The sequence below is a fragment of the Periplaneta americana genome, chromosome 9 (genome assembly GCF_040183065.1).
Source record: "Periplaneta americana isolate PAMFEO1 chromosome 9, P.americana_PAMFEO1_priV1, whole genome shotgun sequence".
Taxonomy (NCBI): domain Eukaryota; kingdom Metazoa; phylum Arthropoda; class Insecta; order Blattodea; family Blattidae; genus Periplaneta; species Periplaneta americana.
Genome location: NC_091125.1, coordinates 143,728,566 through 143,749,752, shown reverse-complemented (window position 1 = coordinate 143,749,752; position 21,187 = coordinate 143,728,566). Strand labels below are relative to the sequence as shown.

At 34.1% G+C, this 21,187-nt stretch overlaps 1 protein-coding gene across 1 annotated transcript in view; it reads right to left on the bottom strand.

The window, feature by feature from the left end:
- dor (vacuolar protein sorting-associated protein 18 dor) overlaps nucleotides 1-21,187 on the bottom strand; it is a 291,090-nt gene that overhangs the window by 195,993 nt on the left and 73,910 nt on the right. The gene's annotated exons all lie outside the window — the stretch shown is intronic.

The following is a 21,187-nucleotide window of genomic DNA, read 5'->3' as shown; positions in this document are numbered from 1 at the left end:
CTAAGATTTTTTTTAGAAATATCCATGATAATTTAGAAATTCCTTCTCTACACCCACATAATAAGTCAATAACTGACCAATTGTATTCTGAAAGATTATACTCCAATGCCAGATAAGGGATGCATGCTGAGGTCAACCAAGGACAAATGAGATAAGCTGCTGTCCGCCAGAGTTTACAGGATTCTGTGTTCGTGTGGGAAGGTCTACATCGGTACTACACAGCGGGGCATCAGTACGAGATTGACAGAACACAAGAGGAATTGCTGTCTACGACAGATCGACAAATCGGCGGTGGCAGCACATGCCTACCTAGAGGGCGATCACAACATACGATTCAAGGACACGGACATCTTGAGCACGACGACACACTTCCCCCGTCTACATAGAGAAGCGATCGAAATCTATAAACATGACAACTTTAATCGCAAGGAAGAAGGCGTAAAGCTAAACAAATGTTGGTACCCGGTCCTAAACAGAACATATAAGAAGCCATTACAATAGAAGGATGGAACCCCGAACAGGAGCAGCGAACGAAGCGGCACGGACCACAGCGACAACAGACCTCGGCCCGCTAGTTGCACTATAAATACGCCCGCACAACCAGCTACAGGATCAGTTGCCTCAGGTATGCCGAGAAGAGTTTTGCGACCTCGGATACCACTCCACTGAAGATGTCTGCCGCAGTTGCAGATGAAAAGTCTGGTAAAAAATCAACAGCAGACCACAGCCTCTCAGCCCGGAAAATGAATCTAGATCTAAGTGTTATTTAGTTAGATTTTAGAATTTAGAGACGAACTGGATCTATGTTTTTCGACACAATCATGAAAATTATTCTCCTAAAAATATTTCCACTATAATATAATTTATTCGTGAAAAATGCTTAGAAAAATAAGATGACAAATTCCAGGAGAATATCTCGCGGCCTAGTATAAATGATGCCAGGGCCCTGTACCAGGCTGCGGCGCAGCGTTTAAGAAACACTGCTCTAATCAATATAATAAAAATATCTTTCTATTGTATTATGTAATGCAACATAAATTTATCAACTGAGTAGAACTATGTGTGATAATGTACTAAAATTAGTGGTAATGAAATAAAGTCTTGGAAACTCGTCATGGTTCTATACAGGTGATTGGAGTCTTATTATACCCAATTACAAAACTAGACGAATCTGCACACCCTCTATAGCCTGTTATATTTTATTATTCTGTTATTACCATGCCTACGTCTTGTATCACCCGAGTGACAGCATTTGGCAATCTTTCTTAGTTCATTACAATAACATGGCCGAATCTGCTTTTCAACCAATCTTCCTCTATCTGTACTTATTTCCTTAGGCTTTTGTTCTGGTTTCTTATCGATTCTAGAAGTAAGAGGTGTAGTTTGATAGACGTTCTCTATCCCTTTTCATAAGAACACAAAGCTGAGACCTATGGCAGACACAATTCTCAAGTGATTTCATTATGTGATCATTGAAACAGTAAGCATTTTCAATACGCATTTAGAAATACAACAAATCATAAATTAAAGACCCTAGAGATTTAAGACCAAAACCTCTTTGTCCTTAGAGATGTGTGTCCAAATACTGGAGACTCCAAATAGAATTATTGGTGAACAAAGACAATGTTGAAGATTTTCTCGATATACTTATTTCTCCAGTCATTCTACCGATTTTCCATTATCATAACATAAAGAAGTACCCAGTCTTGCCAATAATAACAATAATAATAATAATAATAATAATAATAATAATGGGCATATGCAAGGGGGGGTTACCAGTTATGAACCCCCACTTTGAATTTAAAAAATTATATATTTAGACTTGTTTCATCCATAATAGTTTTCTTTTCTCTAACATTTCACTGCCAGAGTAACAAAATCTACATGGACATAAGGCATAGTCCTCCTACCCGTCCTTCAATATAATCCCTATAATTGGTGCTGTGACACATTCAATTATAATAATGCTATCTTTATTATAGAGAGACCTACCACCTGGTCCCGACCTTGTAATAAAATGAAGCTGACACAATGTGAAATTTAACTTGTTCTAAAATATATTGGAAAGGTTGTTTTGACAGTTCTGCAGTGCAGATGTTAAATATTGTGCATTGTCGACATTAAACTCATTTTAAGAGCAGTATTCACCCTTTCGTTAGTTGAGTTCTGATTTTATTGTGAAATGTTCGTTTAACATTTTGTGCATTTGACAGTTCATAATAATAATAATACACAAAATTTAAAAATACCAATAATGTAAATTGTAAACAATTTTAATAATGACCTCACCCTTAATAAAATTCTGCATATGCCACTGAATAATAATATCCTCCAGCATAGAGTAGGAAAATGAAATGTCACCATCTATTTGACTTGAAAATAGAATAATTTGCTATCGCATTTTCTTTATCATAGCACGGAACTTTGTATTAACTGTTCTTTTATTTATTTATATATATATATATATATATATATATATATATATATGACAGGAATGCATTTTTTATCTTGGACACATTTTCGTGATTCTGCAAAGGAGATACATTTAGCAACATAAGCATCGAAATGATAACCATATGCAGTGTGATATTATTTGAACATATTTTCCATAGCATTAGATAAGAAAACCTGCTGGAAATATAATTATGTCCTGTCCATGTCTACTGCTCATCAAGCTATAATCATTTACCTTTATCACTCAAATATAAATCAAGCACAGTTTTGAACAATAGCTGGGATCAGTAATCTGTTGAAAAAGTGCTAGTTTTATTATTAGAATACATATAATTTATGGGTAGAGAGTTGAAGTACTGAGATTTGAAGGTAATTTATATTTCAGTTAATTCAATTTCTGTATCTGAGTGATAATGAAAGACTGGTGACATTCAGGTATATCGTTTAAATTATGATCACTTTAAAATTAAATTTTATAGTGATCTCAGAAATAATAGAAACTCTTTATATTTATCAAGAAAACACAAGCCTGCAATAAATGTTGTAATTTTGTCTGTCAAATATATTAATGAATATAAAGTTATAGATAATGAATGCTGACATGTCATAAATATTTTAATTTATGTATAGCAATTCTTGCCAAAATGTGTCATTTTCTGCGTTTTTATGGAATAATATTAAGATGTTTAGTTTGTTGCACTTTGGTCTATAAGGATATATTTCTTGATAAAAGCAAGCTTACTTTCATATGTATCCAAGTTGCTCAGTGTATTAATAGCTATCTGTTTTACAAGTGGATTAATTTTTTGTCTCAATTTTACGTTATAAAATGTATCATGTAATAGTTTTTTTCATATATGAAATATGTTATATTTTCAGTACCCGTAATATCTTACATTTGGACTTATCCTTACTTAATATAATGGACAATTCAACTTTATATTTGAAGAGTGGAAATGGCAAAGGTTCTAAGTGCCATTCAGAAAATTTTACAAGAAACAGTAAAAACTTTTCCAGTCCTGTTGTTAATGTTTATTTTTCAAACTATTGACATATTTGTGAAGGATACATATCAATCTTGAACGTAAACATACTGTGTGAACAATTTCTATTTATACTAACATATTACACAGCAAAGATTATAGATAGTTCCAAGTCCCTTATGCTCTTTTACTTATAGTGTTCCAAGTGCCACACTTAAAAAAAAAAGATACCAGTATTATAAAATTCAAACAAAAAAAGGGGTCGTAATATATGGTTATGTATTTTTTTTTTATTTTATTGGGTTATTTTACGACACTGTATCAACATCTAGGTTATTTAGCGTCTGAATGAGATGAAGGTGATAATGCCGGTGAAATGAGTCCAGGGTCCAGCACCGAAAGTTACCCAGCATTTTCTCGTATTGGGTTGAGGGAAAACCCCGGAAAAAACCTCAGTCAGGTAACTTGCCCTGACCGAGATTCGAACCCAGGCCACCTGGTTTCGCGGCCAGACGCGCTGACCGTTACTCCACAGGTGTGGGATGGTTATGTAAACTCAAAAACATTACAATAACGTAATGTAGCTCAGATTCTTCAAAGTTCTTCATAAAAAAAACTTTGCATAGTCCGATAGAAACAGTATCATGTTAAAGAGATCTGCTTTTTTTTTAACTTGGTAGCATTGGTTGTGGGAGAATGTGGAGTGTCTTCTCTACATTAGATAGATGTTTCTTTTTTTCATAATGTTCATCACTTACCATCACTCTAGATTACTAAACGTTTTCTTGATACAAAGTTTTATGGGTAATTCTTGGATACAAAAATCATGCTCAATTTCGACATCTTAAATTTGTGGTAGTGATCACAGTCTCTGGCATATTTCAGGTGCAAGAAATCTGTCTCAAACTCCACGACCTTGAAAGGTTTCAAATTTCGAGCAGTTTTCACAACGTCATTTAAATTTCTGAAAATGTATGACTTGTAGATTCTCTTTCTGTTCTCAATTATGCCAAAATCACGGTCACAATTCAAAAATCTGTGGCTGCTCACAAGATACTTCTGTGTCACCTGATCAAAGTGGCCATAATGTATCAAAAACATAAAGAAAATCATTACACGATTTTTATTTTGACCTGCGAAATTATCAGACCAAATTACTAGTTTCCTCTTCTTCAAGTCTATAAAATTGTATCAGCTTCTTTTGTTTCTGGCTAAGTGGAAGAGAAGGCCTGATGGCCTTAACTTCGCCAGAATAAATAAATAGATAAATAAATAAATACTTACTTACTTACTGGCTTTTAAGGAACCCGGAGGTTCATTGCCGCCCTCACATAAGCCCGCCATTGGTCCCTATCCTGAGCAAGATTAATCCAGTCTCTATCATCATATCTCACCTCCCTCAAATCCATTTTAATATTATCTTCCCATCTACGTCTCAGCCTCCCTAAAGGTCTTTTTCCCTCCGGCCTCCCAACTAACACTCTATATGCATTTCTGGATTCGCCCATACGTGCTACATGCCCTGCCCATCTCAAACGTCTGGATTTAATGTTCCTAATTATGTCAGGTGAAGAATACAATGCGTGCAGTTCTGTGTTGTGTAACTTTCTCCATTCTCCTGTAACTTCATCCCTCTTAGCCCCAAATATTTTCCTAAGCACCTTATTCTCAAACACACTTAACCTATGTTCCTCTCTCAAAGTGAGAGTCCAAGTTTCACAACCATAAAGAAAATAAATAAATAAATAAACTCCCTTCATTTATCAACTTCAATATGCAGGACACGATTTCATTTGCACCACTAGGGACAATGCTGGCATCCTACATACACATAATATCATTATTCGAATCTGCAACATTCATTCATTCATTCATTCATTCATTCATTCATTCATTCATTCATTCTTCATAGTGTTCTGCCCAAGGGCAAGTCTTTCACTGCAAACCAAGCATTCTCCAGTCTTTCCTATTTTCTGCTTCCTCTTTGTCTCCACATATGATCCATATATCTTAATGTCATCTATCATCTGATATCTTCTTCTACCCCGAACTCTTCTTTCGTTCACCGTTCCTTCCAGTGCATTCTTCAGTAGGCAGTTTCTTCTCAACCAGTGACCCAGCCAATCCTTTTCCTCTTTCTGATCAGTTTCAGCACCATCATTCTTCCTTCATTCACTCTTTCCAGCACAGCTTCGTTTCTTCTCCTGTGTATGTCCATTTCACACGTTCCATCCTTCTGCATATCCACATTTCAAATGCTTCTATTCGCTTCTCTTCACTTAGTCGGAATGTCCATGTTTCTGCACCATACAATGCTACACTCTATACAAAGCACTTCACTAGTCTCTTCCTTAGTTCTTTCTCCAGAGGTCCGCAGAAGATGCTCCTTTTTCTATTAAAAGCTTTCTTGGCCATTCCTATTCTCCTTTTTTCCTGGCTGCAGCTTATGTTTTTACTTATAGTATGCCCCAAATATTTGAAGCTGTCCACTTGCTCTACTGCCTCATTTAGAATTCGCAAGTTTACCTTCTTTGCTGTTCTTCCTATGACCATGGTCTTCGTCTTGTTGGCATTCCATACTGTTCACAGCTGTCATTTAGCTCCAGTAGCATATCTCTTAGTATCGTGTATACCGTACCTAAATTGTAACAGTCCAGTTGTCTTTTATAAACCATGTTGCTGTGGGCAAGGTTTGGAACCAGTAACACCTAGCGGGGCACATGGAACACTGCAAAGGCATCCAGAGTTAGAACAATCGACATTTTGGGTTAATGTTCGAACTACTACTTGTGAAGGCCTTAGATTCAAGGAACTTCCACAGTTTATTGTCGATTGTGAATGGAACACGAGTCAGAAAAAGAAAAATGCCAAACAATGGCACTTAGAACCTTTGCCATTTCCACTCTTCATCTGATGAATTAATATTTTGTCATTTCTTACTTAATATTCTTTTAAGTAAAAGCATTGCTCTTGATACTGGTATGTGGTATTAATAAAACAAATTCATACCTTTCATGTAATAAGACGAATTGCCCTCCAAGAGCTTACACATTGGAAAAAAGTGTAATAAATTGAATTATTTCAAGTCCTACTCACATATTCTCGCTACACTATAATAAACGAAAGTAAGTGTTGTGGGGAAAACTCACCGCTGTGGATTAACAGCACATCTGACCATGAAACGAGCAGGCCCAGGTTCAAATTCTGGTTTTATTGTGTGTTTAGTCTAGTAATTGTTTTACATTTTAAATGCATTTCTAGGGGCGAATAAAATATCAGCAGTGAATAAAACAAATTTCTATGAGCAACTAAACAAAGCCCTCTTTACATAATATGTAAACTCACAATATAAGTAGTGGAAAAAATTAATTTAACAATTTCATGTCCTAATGAAGTAAGCTTACGGTATATAATATACCATAATTTACAAATTACCCAGATTCGAAAATCACGGATACTATCAATTATTATTAAGTTACTTTTAAGTTCAGATTTGTGTAAATTATATTAAATGCCTGACAATTGCAAGTTAAGTACTGTATTGCGATTATATTATTAATAGCTATTAGGTGACACATGAGTAAATGAGTATAACATGTGAAGTATACAGTGTCGTATATATTGTGAAATGTATTGATTGTTCAGTTATTGAAAAATATTGGAGTGCAAGAGGTCAAATGACTTTGTCAAACGCCTGGCATTAGAAAACAACAACAATTTTTTCCTTAAAAGATATAAATAAAATGTATAAAATTCCATTTGTCTCAGATTGTCATTAAGTATTTGTGTTACTTGAAAATCCTATATTCTTTGTACTGTACAAATTGTGATGCATGAACATTAAGTACTGTATGTAATTCCAGACACTAAAATAATATTGTGCAAATATGGTTATGTGTTAATACCACTGCATGCTTCTCATGTAATGCTCAGTACTAAATTTAATGTAGGACTACTTAGTACTCTAAGATAATGGGATAGAGATCTTGGTACTGATACTATGCCGGGGACTTTTATAAATAAATCAGATCTGATCTCTATACATTGTACTGTAGTTTAGATATAATTTTGAGATGTAGTTTCAGAGAAGAATTATGATGTATGTTAAATTTTAAGAGTAAAAATTGTCAAAAAAAAAAAAAAACATATATACTCATTTTTGTTTAGAAATAGAACCTGAAAATTATGTGAAACAAGGTAGTGTTTATGAAAGCCTTCCATTTTCCAGGATACTAATGTAAACTTGTTGTGCATTCTGTGTCTACTATTATTTAGAATTTATGTTGCAAGACATACATGATTTATAATTCTGGATTATGCTTAATGTTCAGTGGTAAAACATCACAAAATGAAATTTGGCTTCATAGTTCACTTATATTAATAAAGTAAATCATTAAAAATATTATGGAACGTTTGATATTTATAATCCATGTTGAATCTTTCGTACACTACTTTTAACACTTGAATATAAATAATTGATTAAATGGTGATCTTACTCGTGTTAATTGTGTAAGCATGTGCGGCTTACAGCTGTTTCGGTGTTTCTTCACACCATCCTCAGAGCCTAATGTATGATGGCGTGAAGAAACACCGAAACAGCTGTAAGCCGCACATGCTTACACAATTAACACGAGTAAGATCGCCATTTAATCAATTATTGATATTTATAGTTGTCATTACATTTAGAACATATGAATCCTATGATAAAATATAATATCTTCAGTGCAGACATAATACAATTTGAGTAAATACCGGTAATAAAAACTTTCTTATAGTAAATGTGATAATAGGCTGTGATTGATACTGCATGGACAATTCACATGTGTGATGGCTCAGCATTATCTTGTCGAATAACAATTCATTACCTCCTTACGTCATCCTTGGACCGTGAATTGTTATTGGGCAAGATAATGCCGAGTTTCAATACATGTGAGCTTGCCCACGCAGTGTCAATCACAAACTTATTTATCACCTACTTTAGAAGTACCGGGTAAGGTGGGGTTACTTGAGATATCGGGGATATTTGAGCCAAATGGGACATATATATTTTCAAAGTTGTCAGCCCTGATTATATTTTCGATTTTCATTTGTTTTTTAATTTGGCGGCATTTTAGAAGGTTGAGGAAATGGGTTTCTGGTTAATATTCAATTTCCACGTGCTTTCTGAAGTGTTTTCTTGATACTTTGATTTGGTGCACAAAAAAGTACAGAACTGTAAGTAAAATAACTTTCAGTTCAAAATGAAATATAATATTAATATAGTGTTGAATTTATAAATATGTGTACATATTTTAGAGCCAAAATCACTATTACAATAAATCAAAATTTAAAAAAATAAAATTTTAACAAACACAGTAGTGTGAAGTATAGTGTTCAATATCCTAATATGAATAGTCATTATTTTTAAATTATAAGTGTATTTTTCTACGGATTTTGAGTTTTTTAAATTTTGGGGTTACTTGCGCCATATGCAGTATAATGTTGCAATGAGAAAATTGTAGAATAAAGATGCAGGTTAATTTACCAAGTGAAAATTTTGTAAATAACAATAGTAACTTTCAAATCGTCGCTGCGGCTCCAAAATTCGCTATGTACATTTAAACAGATTTTTCAGCATTATCACTTTTAATTTCCTTGATTTTCAAAGCTACTTTCGGCATAATTTCCATCATTACATTAAAAATAAGAAAATTATACCGAAAGTAGCTTTGAAAATCAAGATAATTGAAAGTGATGTTTTTTCTTACTCCTGAATTTAATGTACAGGGCTATTCAAAAAGAAGGAGCAGATTTCAAATATTTATTTCTTCCAAACTACAAAAGATACAAACACAATTCCAACGTTCCTAGACAGACGAAAGTTTAAATTTTGAACAGTCCGGGTAAAAGTTCCAATCACGACTGCATTGGCGCTGTTGCTTGTCATGCGTGGCCACATTGGCACTGTTGAGTGTCTGTAGTAAAATGGCGACACAACAGGAAAAAGCATTTTGTGTGCTGCAATTAGCAAAACTAGAGTCCATTATTGAAGTTCGTGCTTTTCGCCGCCAGTTTAATGACATTTTCATGCAATATGGTGCCCCGCCTAATTTCTCTAACCACATCCGACATTACCTGAATGACACCATTCCAGGACGTTGGATTGGAAGAGGAGGAGATCAACTTCATCACCGGTGACCTCCAGGTCTCCAGACCTCACTCCTTGTGATTTTTATCTGTGGGGTTACGTGAAAGACCGTGTTTTTATCCCTCCTATGCCTGACACTCTTGAAAATCTGCGACATCGAATTGTTGAAGCTGTGAATTCGATAACTAGAGACCAGCTGATTCGTGTGTGGCAAAAAATGAGCCACCGTTTTGATTATTTGTCGTGTAACACATGGTGCGCATAATGAATGCATACAACATTGAATCTTTCTCTGTCCAGGAACATTGGAATTGTGTTTCTATCTTTTGTAGTTTGGAAGAAATAAATGTTTGAAGCCTGCTCCTTCTTTTTGAATAGCCCTGTATTCTACTGCCCCCTTCAATCTGTACAGTGATATTACTTCCACCCTGTATAGATATCATGAGATCTAAAATTCCTATCTAAAATGATTTTGGAGACATACTAATTACTTAGAGAAATTAACCTAGTTCGGCTTGGCTTTTTAGGGCCTGGACCCAGATGGATTCATATATTGTCGGGCCATTGGATCTGTGCTCCTTCAGCGCTGTCGTCTTTCTTGGAAACGTTAACGCCTGTACTCACTTCATTCCACCCGCTTTCCTCCCACAACGTTAAACAGCAGGCCACGAGCCTTGCCGAATAGAGATGTTGCCAAACTTCCATCAAACGGTATCATAAATAACTGATACTCCATGCTATTATACAATATTATTTCTTTCAATCAAAATACATCTTGTATTTCTACATTTTTTAAACCGAAATCCCATGTCTCGAATCACTTTTCGTAGCATTTCTCTCCAACCTTGGAAATTATTGCTTCTCTCGCAACCTTCAGTAATTTCTTCAATGTCGGAAATTCTTTCTGCACGGTATAAAATTCTTGTATCTTTCTTCTTAAAATACATCGGTCCATATCATCTACAAGAAATAAAGGTTCCCTTGGTCTGTTCTCTGGTGATTCTAGCTTTTCATCTCCTGCACAGACTCCCTCTCCTGATTTTCTTTATTAGGCGCTCTGACATGCCTATATAAATTACATAAAATGTTGTAGGCTATTATTAGTATTAGTTAAGGAAGTAATTTTAATACGTAATCAATTGAAATAAAATAAGCCTCACCTGTGATCGCAGCTGCTCTTTTCGTTGCCTGATTTATAGGAAGCAGATATTGACCTGTTTTTTCTCTTCATCGAAAAATGCTATTACGTACTTGCTTAATAATATTTATTTCGCCACTCCATGTTACAGTGTTCATGTTGAGTTGACAACACTGGACTGAAAGTGCAAATAATCTGTCCCGCAAGAAGGCTCAAAATTGTGAGTAGTGGGGGAGAGAAAGGGAGAGAGATAGGAATGCAGGGAGAGAAATGAATTATCGAAACTGAGAAGGAATTAGGGTTCAGTTCGCATATTTTACGGGGGCACAGATCCGATGGTCCGACAATACCAAGGTACTAATTGGCCTGTTGTGCGCCCTATTATATAATATATCATGTAATGATTGTTCAAGTCTGACAGATGATATTCGTGAATCTCATGTTCACAGGCTGGCAATCTTGCCTCAGCCCTGACAGAGTCAGGTCCCATTCCCCAGATGAGTGTGATGAATTCCAAGCTCTTAAATCTTGCATCAGCATTGGAGGTCCATACTTACCAAGACTTTACCTCAGCCTATTTTTAACTATTGCAAATGATAGATGGAGAGTATTGGCGAAATAAAAGAGGAAAACAGGAGTACCCCGAAAAAAGCCCTCTGCAACGTCTCCTTTATCCACACAAATTTCATCACAATGAAGCCAGAGATCGAACTTTAGCCATCATGAGTCCCACGCCATAGTGTTGTGGTCTAAGGCAGCTATGGCGAAAATGTGATCGTGTGCCGAGCCATTGTGTAACCTGCAACGTGCATGGCACCTATGGAGGGAGGCGGACACCCAAAGGGGAAGTGAAGCAACTGTCTGACTTATTAACGGATTTTCATTTTCCTTACGTCAAGCACTTAAATATAATTTTATACAGTTTAAGATTACAAACTAATGTTTAATATGTGTAACGAAGAAAGAAATGAATAAGAAAACATAGGACATATTATCACAACCTAAAATTAACTATCTTCAGAATGTCTCTGTGACAGAGTTTCAAAATCAGGAATTATGTCACTTACTGCCAGTCGTAGTTGATCATGAAGGTATTTGTCTGTCAGTCGTGATCTAAATTTGGTTTTTACTATTTTCATTGTTGAAAATAATTTTTCACAAAGGTAAGTTGTAGCAAACATAGCTTCAACAGAGCAAGCAAAAGAACGAAGCTTCGGATATTTATTTTTGGCAAAGATTTGAAAAGTTCAACATTTGTCAAGTTCTTACATCTAGCTTTCATTTAACATCACATTGTAAATCTCTTAATTTAAATTGAAAATCTAACCGCATTATTCGTACATCTGCTGAAAAAGGATCGACATACAGAGATGATGATAATAATGATAATAATAATAATAATAATAATAATAATAATAATAATAATAATAATGCTTAACCTTTTAATGTTTCATGAGTGACATGTAGTATAATCTCGTTTTATATTATACAGCCGTTTTCCTCGTAATACTTGTGAACAAATCATACATTTAATATTCTCATCATATTGACAGCAAAAAAATGTGTCCTCCCATCCTACTTGAAACTTTCATTTTTGTAGAGGTACATGGTTGAGAGAGAGATACTGCGACAATACACCACTCGCAGGTCAGAAACAAATACAAATGGAACGGAGTTTGACTCCAGTGAGTGAGAGGGTGGGGGGTTGGAGGCAGTAGGAAGCAAGAGAAATGCATATCTATTAATGCGAGCCACTATGTGCTCGCGAGTCACATTTTCGCCATGGCTGATCTAAGACATTATGCCTGGACTTGTATTACAGAACGAGTCTTGATTCGAGTCCTAATGGGGAAGTAATTTTCTCATTAAATTTCGGCCAATATATGGAACCGGTGTTCAACCAGCATCGTGATGAATTTGGGGAGGTATGTTAGGTAGCAAAATCCAGTTTCGACAAGCAGCTATAATGGGAAGGGGATCATTTTAATGACCACATGATACCTTTGTACTAGTTGGATGATCATTCGCCTCTACTAAGGCATGTGGATGTGGGACCAGCAGTCGGCTGATCAGCCACGACTCTTCATTGGCTGTTGCGCCAAAGATTATTACGAAAATAAAGTAAATGAAAATGGTTTCTGCAAATATTTTTTTTTATAGAAGTTGCAAATGTATACTCGAAATCCCATCTCGCTACAAATAATTTACAGCTAGCAAAGAACGCAGTACCATACAGGCTCATTCTCTCTGAAGGAAGTACCCTTGCTTTTTACATGCTGGCAGTCAATGCATCTTTGGGATTTTTTGGAAAATATCCATAATATAAATTTGATCTCCTAGAACAGTTTGCTTTCATAATGCTGTTAGTTGCTTGCAAAGTAATACAGCGACACCTAAGAATGAAAACCTCGTAAGTCGACTTTTTATCGAACATTCGATTTTCACTCAAATTTATAGGAAAGCCCGTGCTCTAATGGTCTACAAATGCAAAATTTTCATTTTTAATTTTTTTCATGAAAAAAGAGAAAAATTGAAAACCACGTATCTCTTTATGCTTTAATTTTAAAATGAAAAGAGCGTATCTCTAGTCATTATAGAAAATCCGACTTACGAGCCATCTATTTGAATGTGAAAACCTTGTATATCGATTTTTTGCTCTCCTGTAAAATTTAGAAAATCAGGCATACGAGGTTTTCATTCTTAGGTGTTGTACAGCTAGAATCTCATTGTAAACTACCAATACACTAACATTTTTTTCGATTTTTAAAATAGCAAAGTAATGTAAGAAGCAATTAAAACACAGAGTTGCATCATGTGAATTTGTGCAGAATTGAATTCAGATGGTATGTAATTAAATTGTATTTCTCGATTTTAAAGACTGTAAGTAATTATTTGTCTTATAAATATTAATTATTTTGTAGTGAAATGTTATTCGGTGTTATATGTAGGCCATCTGATTTTTCAATAAATTAATTTTATTTAATTCATACATTAATATTTTTTTAACTTAAAAAGGACCACTTCTGTTCTACGCATAAAACGAAGGCATAAGTTATTTTATTTTAGTGCGCAGTAAATTTCATTTTTTCATTTTTTTAGTAGTAGTTCAATCAATCAATCTTCTTAATGTATCCAGCTGTTTGCTGACAACATAAAGTCCACTATAGTGTATTCAGTTGTTTTTCACGAGAAATGAGGGGTATTTTGATCGGTGTTCATTATAGATGCCTGTTGCTAGTAGCCAGAGTTGGGGTGTAGTCAATATATACTGTGTCTTCTGCAACTGGTACTGATGATTTTAATTTACTTCTTTTGTGGTTTATGGATGGACAATATAGAAGAATGTGTTCCAGATCTTCATCATGATTATTACACCACAAACAAGTAGGATTCTCAGAAATCTGAAATCGGTGTAGGTAGAATTGAGTGACAATGTGACCTGTTCTGGCTCTTGTTAAAAATGTTTGAACATGTATGGGCAAGTTTTTGTACATTTCCAGGTTATTTGGTTTTTTTTTGTACAGACTGTAAAATTTTTCCTTTGTCAGAAGAGAGTCAATTGTTGATCCATAGGTTTGTAAAATGAGACTTTACTGAAGCAAAAGCACTGGATAGAGATATCACTTGAAGAGGTCTTGGTTGCAAATATGTTGCCTGTTTAGTAGTAGTTCAAGAAGATATACTACCAACATGAACATCACTGATAATATGACAATGAACTCAACTGCTATGAAACGCTAAAACATACAAAGAAATATGTAGAATTATCTAGGAAACCAAATTTTTAGAAATGTAGAGTTGCTAGCACAACTCTGCAATAACCATTTACTTGTTTACAATTCAATTACAAAATAATTATGTCTGTACGAATGTCGCTTTTGTAAGAATAATATTTATCATGCCAAAAATTGAAAATATCTAACAAGTATGATTGGTATTACTCCTGAAATCTTTAATTTACCTTTATGTACCATTCACACACGTCTATATCCAGAAAAATGCTAAACTGTACACAGTGGCCTGGAAGTGCTATCATATCCCTAATTATTTATAGTAGTGGAAAATGTTAATTTAAACCAGTGTAAATGCATCATAACATTGTTAAATGAACTGTGTGCTGTGCATGCACAATTCTGTGTAAATAAATAAAGAATTTGATGATGTGCATTTCAGTTATTTTAATCATTCTTGCTCCTAATCTAGCCTGTCACGTGTTGGATGGTGTAGCATGTGCCATGCATCACATACTTAGTCAACTCATAAAAACACAACTCCTTTACGCAGACGATTTACAAATCTATATCCATATAACCTTATAACCATATATTCCTTAAGATTGTTCGAACCAAAATGCAACACTGCTACAGTACTTAATCATAGTGTAATTTAGGCCCAAGAATATAAAACAAATATATATTTAAATATCCTAATCTTGACAATTCTAATAGTTATAGTATTAAATTAAAAAAGTTATGTATGGATTTTATAAATAATGAAAAATTGCAAATTTATATATTCTTATTATGTACTAGATATGAAACAAATTGTATTAAATACTTCTTCATTTAAAATCAGGAACCCATCCCTGAGCACGAGTTCTACTCTTTCAGAGTTGAGCTAAAATTTTTATCTATTTATATTATATTTTATGTTACAGTTATTAGCAGAATAAATAAATACATAAATACGTACATTGTTACAATTAATTATAAAAGATGGATATCCAAAGAAAAGTGCAATGTGTCTTGTGGCTGACAAAATTTGAGTCTGTGATTCATTAAGGATATCCACAGCAAACTCATATGTTTTGAGATAATCATCTGGATGAAGTGCATGTTGAAGTTTTGTAAGGAGTCAGATGAATACGTTTCTTTAAAGCTCTATGAACTGTTGTTTTCGTTAAGTCCTAATTGTCGAACACATTTACGAACTGATTTCTTTGGACTTAGAACAAACGCTCGTAGAATGCCTTCTATCGTTTCATTTGTCGATGGTCTTCCAGTACGCTTTTTCTCTAGGAGGTTTTCAGTCTCTTCTATCCCAACGACGAATGTTATTCTCGTGTAGTGCTTCTTCCTTAAATAAGCAACGAAAGTCACGTCATACACGGGTCACAGATACAAATTTTGCCATACACAAAACACATTGCACTTTTCTTTGGACGTCCATCTTATATACATTAATTATAACAATTGTAATTAATTGACCCACTCAATGACGCAATATACAATCTCAACGAGGACCTTGAATCTGTATCTGCATGGGCCAGAAAGTTTGGTTTGACTCTCAATGCAAGAAAATCACAAGCAATCCTAGTGGGACATCAACGTCTATTATGCAACATTACTCCTGCTCTTCCAGTCAAGTTAAACGACACAATAATCCCTTTTGCTTCATGTGTTAAAAACCTTGGAGTTTACTTTGATACGCATTTAAACTGGAATAACCAAGTAACCCATATTACCAAAAAAGTGCTTTCCATACTACATTCCTTAAACAGCATTCGAAAATTCCTCCCAGTATAACTCAAGAAAATACTAGTGGAAACACTAGTAATGCCCCACTTCGATTATTGTGATTTTCTACTGACTGACCTCAATGTCAACCAGTTGCAAAAATTACGTGTTCATAATTCTTGTGTTCGCTTCGTCTGCGATGTCCATCATGCTGACCACATTATCCCATCCTTCCAAACTCTAAACTGGCTACGGCTTAATGAACGTAGAAATTTTCATTTCCTTGTTCTCCTTTTCCAAGTCCTTCACACCTCTACACCTACCTACTTTGCCTCCCGTTTCAGTTACTTGTCATCATATCATAACCTCTTCACACACACGCAAAATAGCCGCATACTAGCCATACCAACACATAAGACATCATCGTATTCATCATCATACACGATCTCGCTCTCGCGCTTGTGGAATATCCTACCCAGTGACATCAGAGACTGTTGGAATTTAGTAGCGTTCAAAAGCAAACTTATTAAGCATTTTCTTACTGCCTAGAGTAGGTTTAATTTTTACTTAATTAATAAAAAAAAATGTTTCTCTCTTCTTAACTTTTACAATAAACTGTCTAGCTTTTATTAATCAGTTAATCTTTTAGTATTTTTATTTTTATTGTATTTGTAAATTTAATATTAATTGTAATTGTATTCTTAATATTGTAGTTGTAATCCCCTGGTAGAGGGGAAGAGAAGGCCTGATGGCCTTATCTCTACCAGGTTAAATAAATAAAAACACTCATGTAGCAGGATCTCAAGCTCCAGGCAATCCAATCAGTTTGATAGGATTTGTTCGTGCGTAATAATGTGATTAACCATAACTTTTCAGTTATTTTCGGAACTATCACTACGGTATTTGAGAATCATCAGTTGCCAGTGACAAACTCTAAAACAAGTGGACAATACCTCACATATTCTTAATGGGTTACCACTGTCATAAACCTAAAACAATTGTGCTGTAAAAATTGTACAACAGATACAAAATGCTTTCACAAGTAAACATCTGCAAGATTTAACCATAAAAAAATTCTCACAAAGGAAATGAGGCAGTGCAGGACTTATAATGAGGTAAAAGTAGCTAATTTTGCCAACAATTTTGAAGATAATATTTTTATTGATTACAAGACCTGCGATGATTTTGCAGCACAGAATATTTTATGTCATGAAGGTCAAATCGAATGCCCTGATTTCGAAAATAATGGTAGTTTTTGTGCATCATATACAGATTATGAGCAATTCTATATTTAATACAAAATTGAGAGTTCGCCATTTTGGAATTATAATTGCTGTGCATCTGACTTGCAGTATGGTATATTAAATTGTGTAAACATATCAAATCATTTCACATGTTTTATCACCAGGGACTGGATTTTTATGTAATATCAAGGTATAAAATATGTACATATTTATGCAAGAAAAATAAGCTGAATAAGTACCAAAATATGTAAAATCGTGAAAATATTTAATATCAATATCTGGCAGGTATAGGATAGGTAAGACTCTCCAGTCGTAATTTCATAGCGCACACGACTTTTTTACTGCACACTTGACACATTACTATTTTTCCATCTGTAGTGAAAGTTTCTCTTTACTGGATTTGGAGAAAATAAGAGGAGATGTGGGACATATGCATTTTAGCTGCTCCCTGTAAGAAACAAAGTACCTACTAAAACCTCAAACTATAGGCATTTACAAACTGTTGTTTGAAAAGTGACATTCCTGTCCCATTCAGAAGGGTAGGATTAATTCAGTCGAGAACCATACTTTCTATTTGCTCGGAAAATCCGATTTCCATATAGGTCTACTAAATTTAAAGTAAAGAGGTCAAGCAATAACATGAAAAGCAATTTATTTTAATCTTTCAACATCTTCCCAGTTTGTTCCTTTACTCAAGCTTCTTTTCAAAATTCGGCTACTTTATTGTGGGTCATGTCAGACTTGACACGGGTTTTCCCTGGAAGGATTAGGAAGAGGGTGGGTAAAGTTGCAAAATGCATGGGAATGGCTTGTTAAGACGTGTGCAGAACAATTATAGTTTGAGACAAATCATGACGTCCTCGTCCCACTCCACCGCATGAAGACAATGCTACTTTCTGAGTGATTTTTACAATACTAGTTGTATGAGAAAAGTTGCCTTTTGTTCACTCATATTTACATTGGGCGGTATGGGGTAAGTGCCTCTATTACTTCCTGAAACTAAGGACGTTATGTTTCGTCCCGAAATATATTCTTTCTTCGGTAGGTAAAAAGACTTTTTAAATCTGTGTATTTCAAATTGTAAACTTCCCCAGCAGAATTTTTTTTTTTTTTTTTCCTTTTAGAGAAGTGAAAATGAATAAAACCCCAAAATATGTCAATTTATGTAATACCAAGCCATAATATATAATGTGGGATAAATATGTAAAAATATGTAGTATCAAATTTTAATATATTAATGGTAATTACAAGATTCGCAAAGATTTGTTTTTATATTCGGTTATGTTGAAAGGAATATAATATGCAATTACATAAAAATCCGGTCCCTATTTATCACTGTCTATCTCTGTTTTCAGGTTGTCATATTTTTCAATTGAGGTTAGGTTCTCACCGCAACTCTATCTCACATCCATTTCCTCGGGTTCCCATATCTTAAGCAGTAAAGATACCAGTACTGCAGAGGTGATAATTATTTTTTCCAATATAACAGTAGGAACCTAGCTTTCCCATCCTCAGTACAGATTAAACGTTGTGCCAATGACTGTATTTTAAACGTGTACTGTGTTGTGAATTTTGTATGCGGAAAAAAACGACAAGTTCATGTGGTACATCTAGTAGAAGCTGTGTGAACAAATCAAACAATTTTTGTTACATTAGCTGGTATGCATAATGTTGCAGTATTACCTTTTGCTTTGACTAGAAGATATTTGAAGTAGAAGTATATACTTCATTTTGTATGCATAAACCTGATACTACTACTACTAGTAGTATTAACAAAGTATTAATATGCGACAGTAGTATAAACTACCAAGAGTATTTGATTATATCAATTATCAACAGTACTTAGGATCTGTGAAGGCTTGTTAATTTTCGCCTTCCATGCATTTGTTAATTTCTTGGTGGGAAAATGGATTGTCATCCTCAAAATTTGGTTAGTTTAACAAGAAAATGGACAATTACGATGAAGCGGAAAGTGTAGAAAAGAGAGACTGAAAACAACTGCTCTCTGTTCATCTACTATAAGAATACCCAGAATTATTAAACAAGTCACAAACTCCTGCCACAAGAAGTGATAAAGAAAAAGCTATCCAGACTATGAAATTTGAGGTAGAAATTTATAACAGGAAAAAAATTGACGAAAAGCAAATTATGAAGAAAATAAATAACATGAAAAGTAAAGTAAAGTCAAAATCAGACGGGCCCAAAATATTAGTCATTAAATTTACAGGTCCTAAAATATTGTAAGCACACTGAGTTTTTCACGTAAATTAAATATATTATAAATACATCATAGAATCATTTTGCTAAAAATATATTATTTTAAATAACAGTATCAAAAATCAACTAACAGATAGAATTCCAGTTATTTCAAAATCAGCATTTGAGTAGTCCATTATAAAAACTGATCATGTAACATTTTTTTTTTTTAACCTTTGTAACTTCTTATAATAACATTCTGATGGTTCTTGTCCTTCCTTGCACGATTTTCTATGCGAATTTGCATAAATTCTGCCATTTTAAACTGTACAAATGCCTATATTAAGCTAATGAAGTCTCAAACAGGACAGATACAATTTTTCTTAGTTTATACTTAGAAGTAGAAGTATATACTTCTTGTTATGCATATAAATAGTATAAATTTAATTTGCAGGTCTGTGATTATTTAACAATGCTGTAACAATTACATAGTTATCTATTGTTGAATTGGTCATAGTGAGACAGTATCACAATCTACTATATACAGTCACGAAGCTTGAGTTTTGAGGGTGCTAGAAACAATAGACTGTGATGGTACTATTTTGCATTGCCTGTAATGAGGCGACATTAGCAATCCTAGTGGTGAGCAACTACCTAATGTTTGCATATTTACTACGTATTGAGCTTCGCGACTGTATATAGTAGACTGTGATAGAATCTTGAAAAGATGAATCCGAGAATTTGTCATGGAATTAACTGACATTCGCCTTACAGTTAGAAAAATCCCCAACCAGATATTAAGCCATGTGAAATTAAAACTCATGACCTGTTCTGCTCAGTAACTATAGCACATGTCAGAGACTCAGCACATTGCTGCTAAACACAAGGAAAAAAACTAACTTGGAATCAAAATTATTTTAAACTTTGTTACAAATTTTTAGTCCTGAATCTGTTCTTGATTTGCGCATGTTATGAAATACCCAGTATAAAGGCACTTTTTTTACGACCATATTACTCGAACTATTACATACTGGTTTTTCAACTTGTGTTTATTTTGAATTACTAATTTACAGTTCGAAAAAACAGCAAAGTTTATAAAGTGAAGAAAGATAAGACAACTAGTACGTATAACACTTGGCAATATGTATTTCAAGAGAAAGCAATTCAACATATCTTAGGAAATCGACTACTACACATGAATTTTTCTACCAAATTATTCAAATGTATGTTTTTTTTTTTTTGTGGGGTAGGGGACAAATTATAAACACTTTTTATTCCGACAGTTGTAAAAACAAAGATTTCACATTTAATTTATAAATAGAAAATCGTACATATTATAATTATTATACAGTCATATTTTATGCCCTATTAAAGCCATAAGCTCTGTCCTTTCACAATTATCTGACCAAGTCTCTTAAAATATGCAGTCTTATGTACAATGGCTACCAGGGATAATACTATACAAATGATTACAGTATTCCTGGAATGCCACTTTATAACAGAAAGAAAAAAATATTAGCCTACGTAGTTTACAACACAATCTTACCATACCAAATAAATATAAATAAATAATTTTGTCAATATCTACA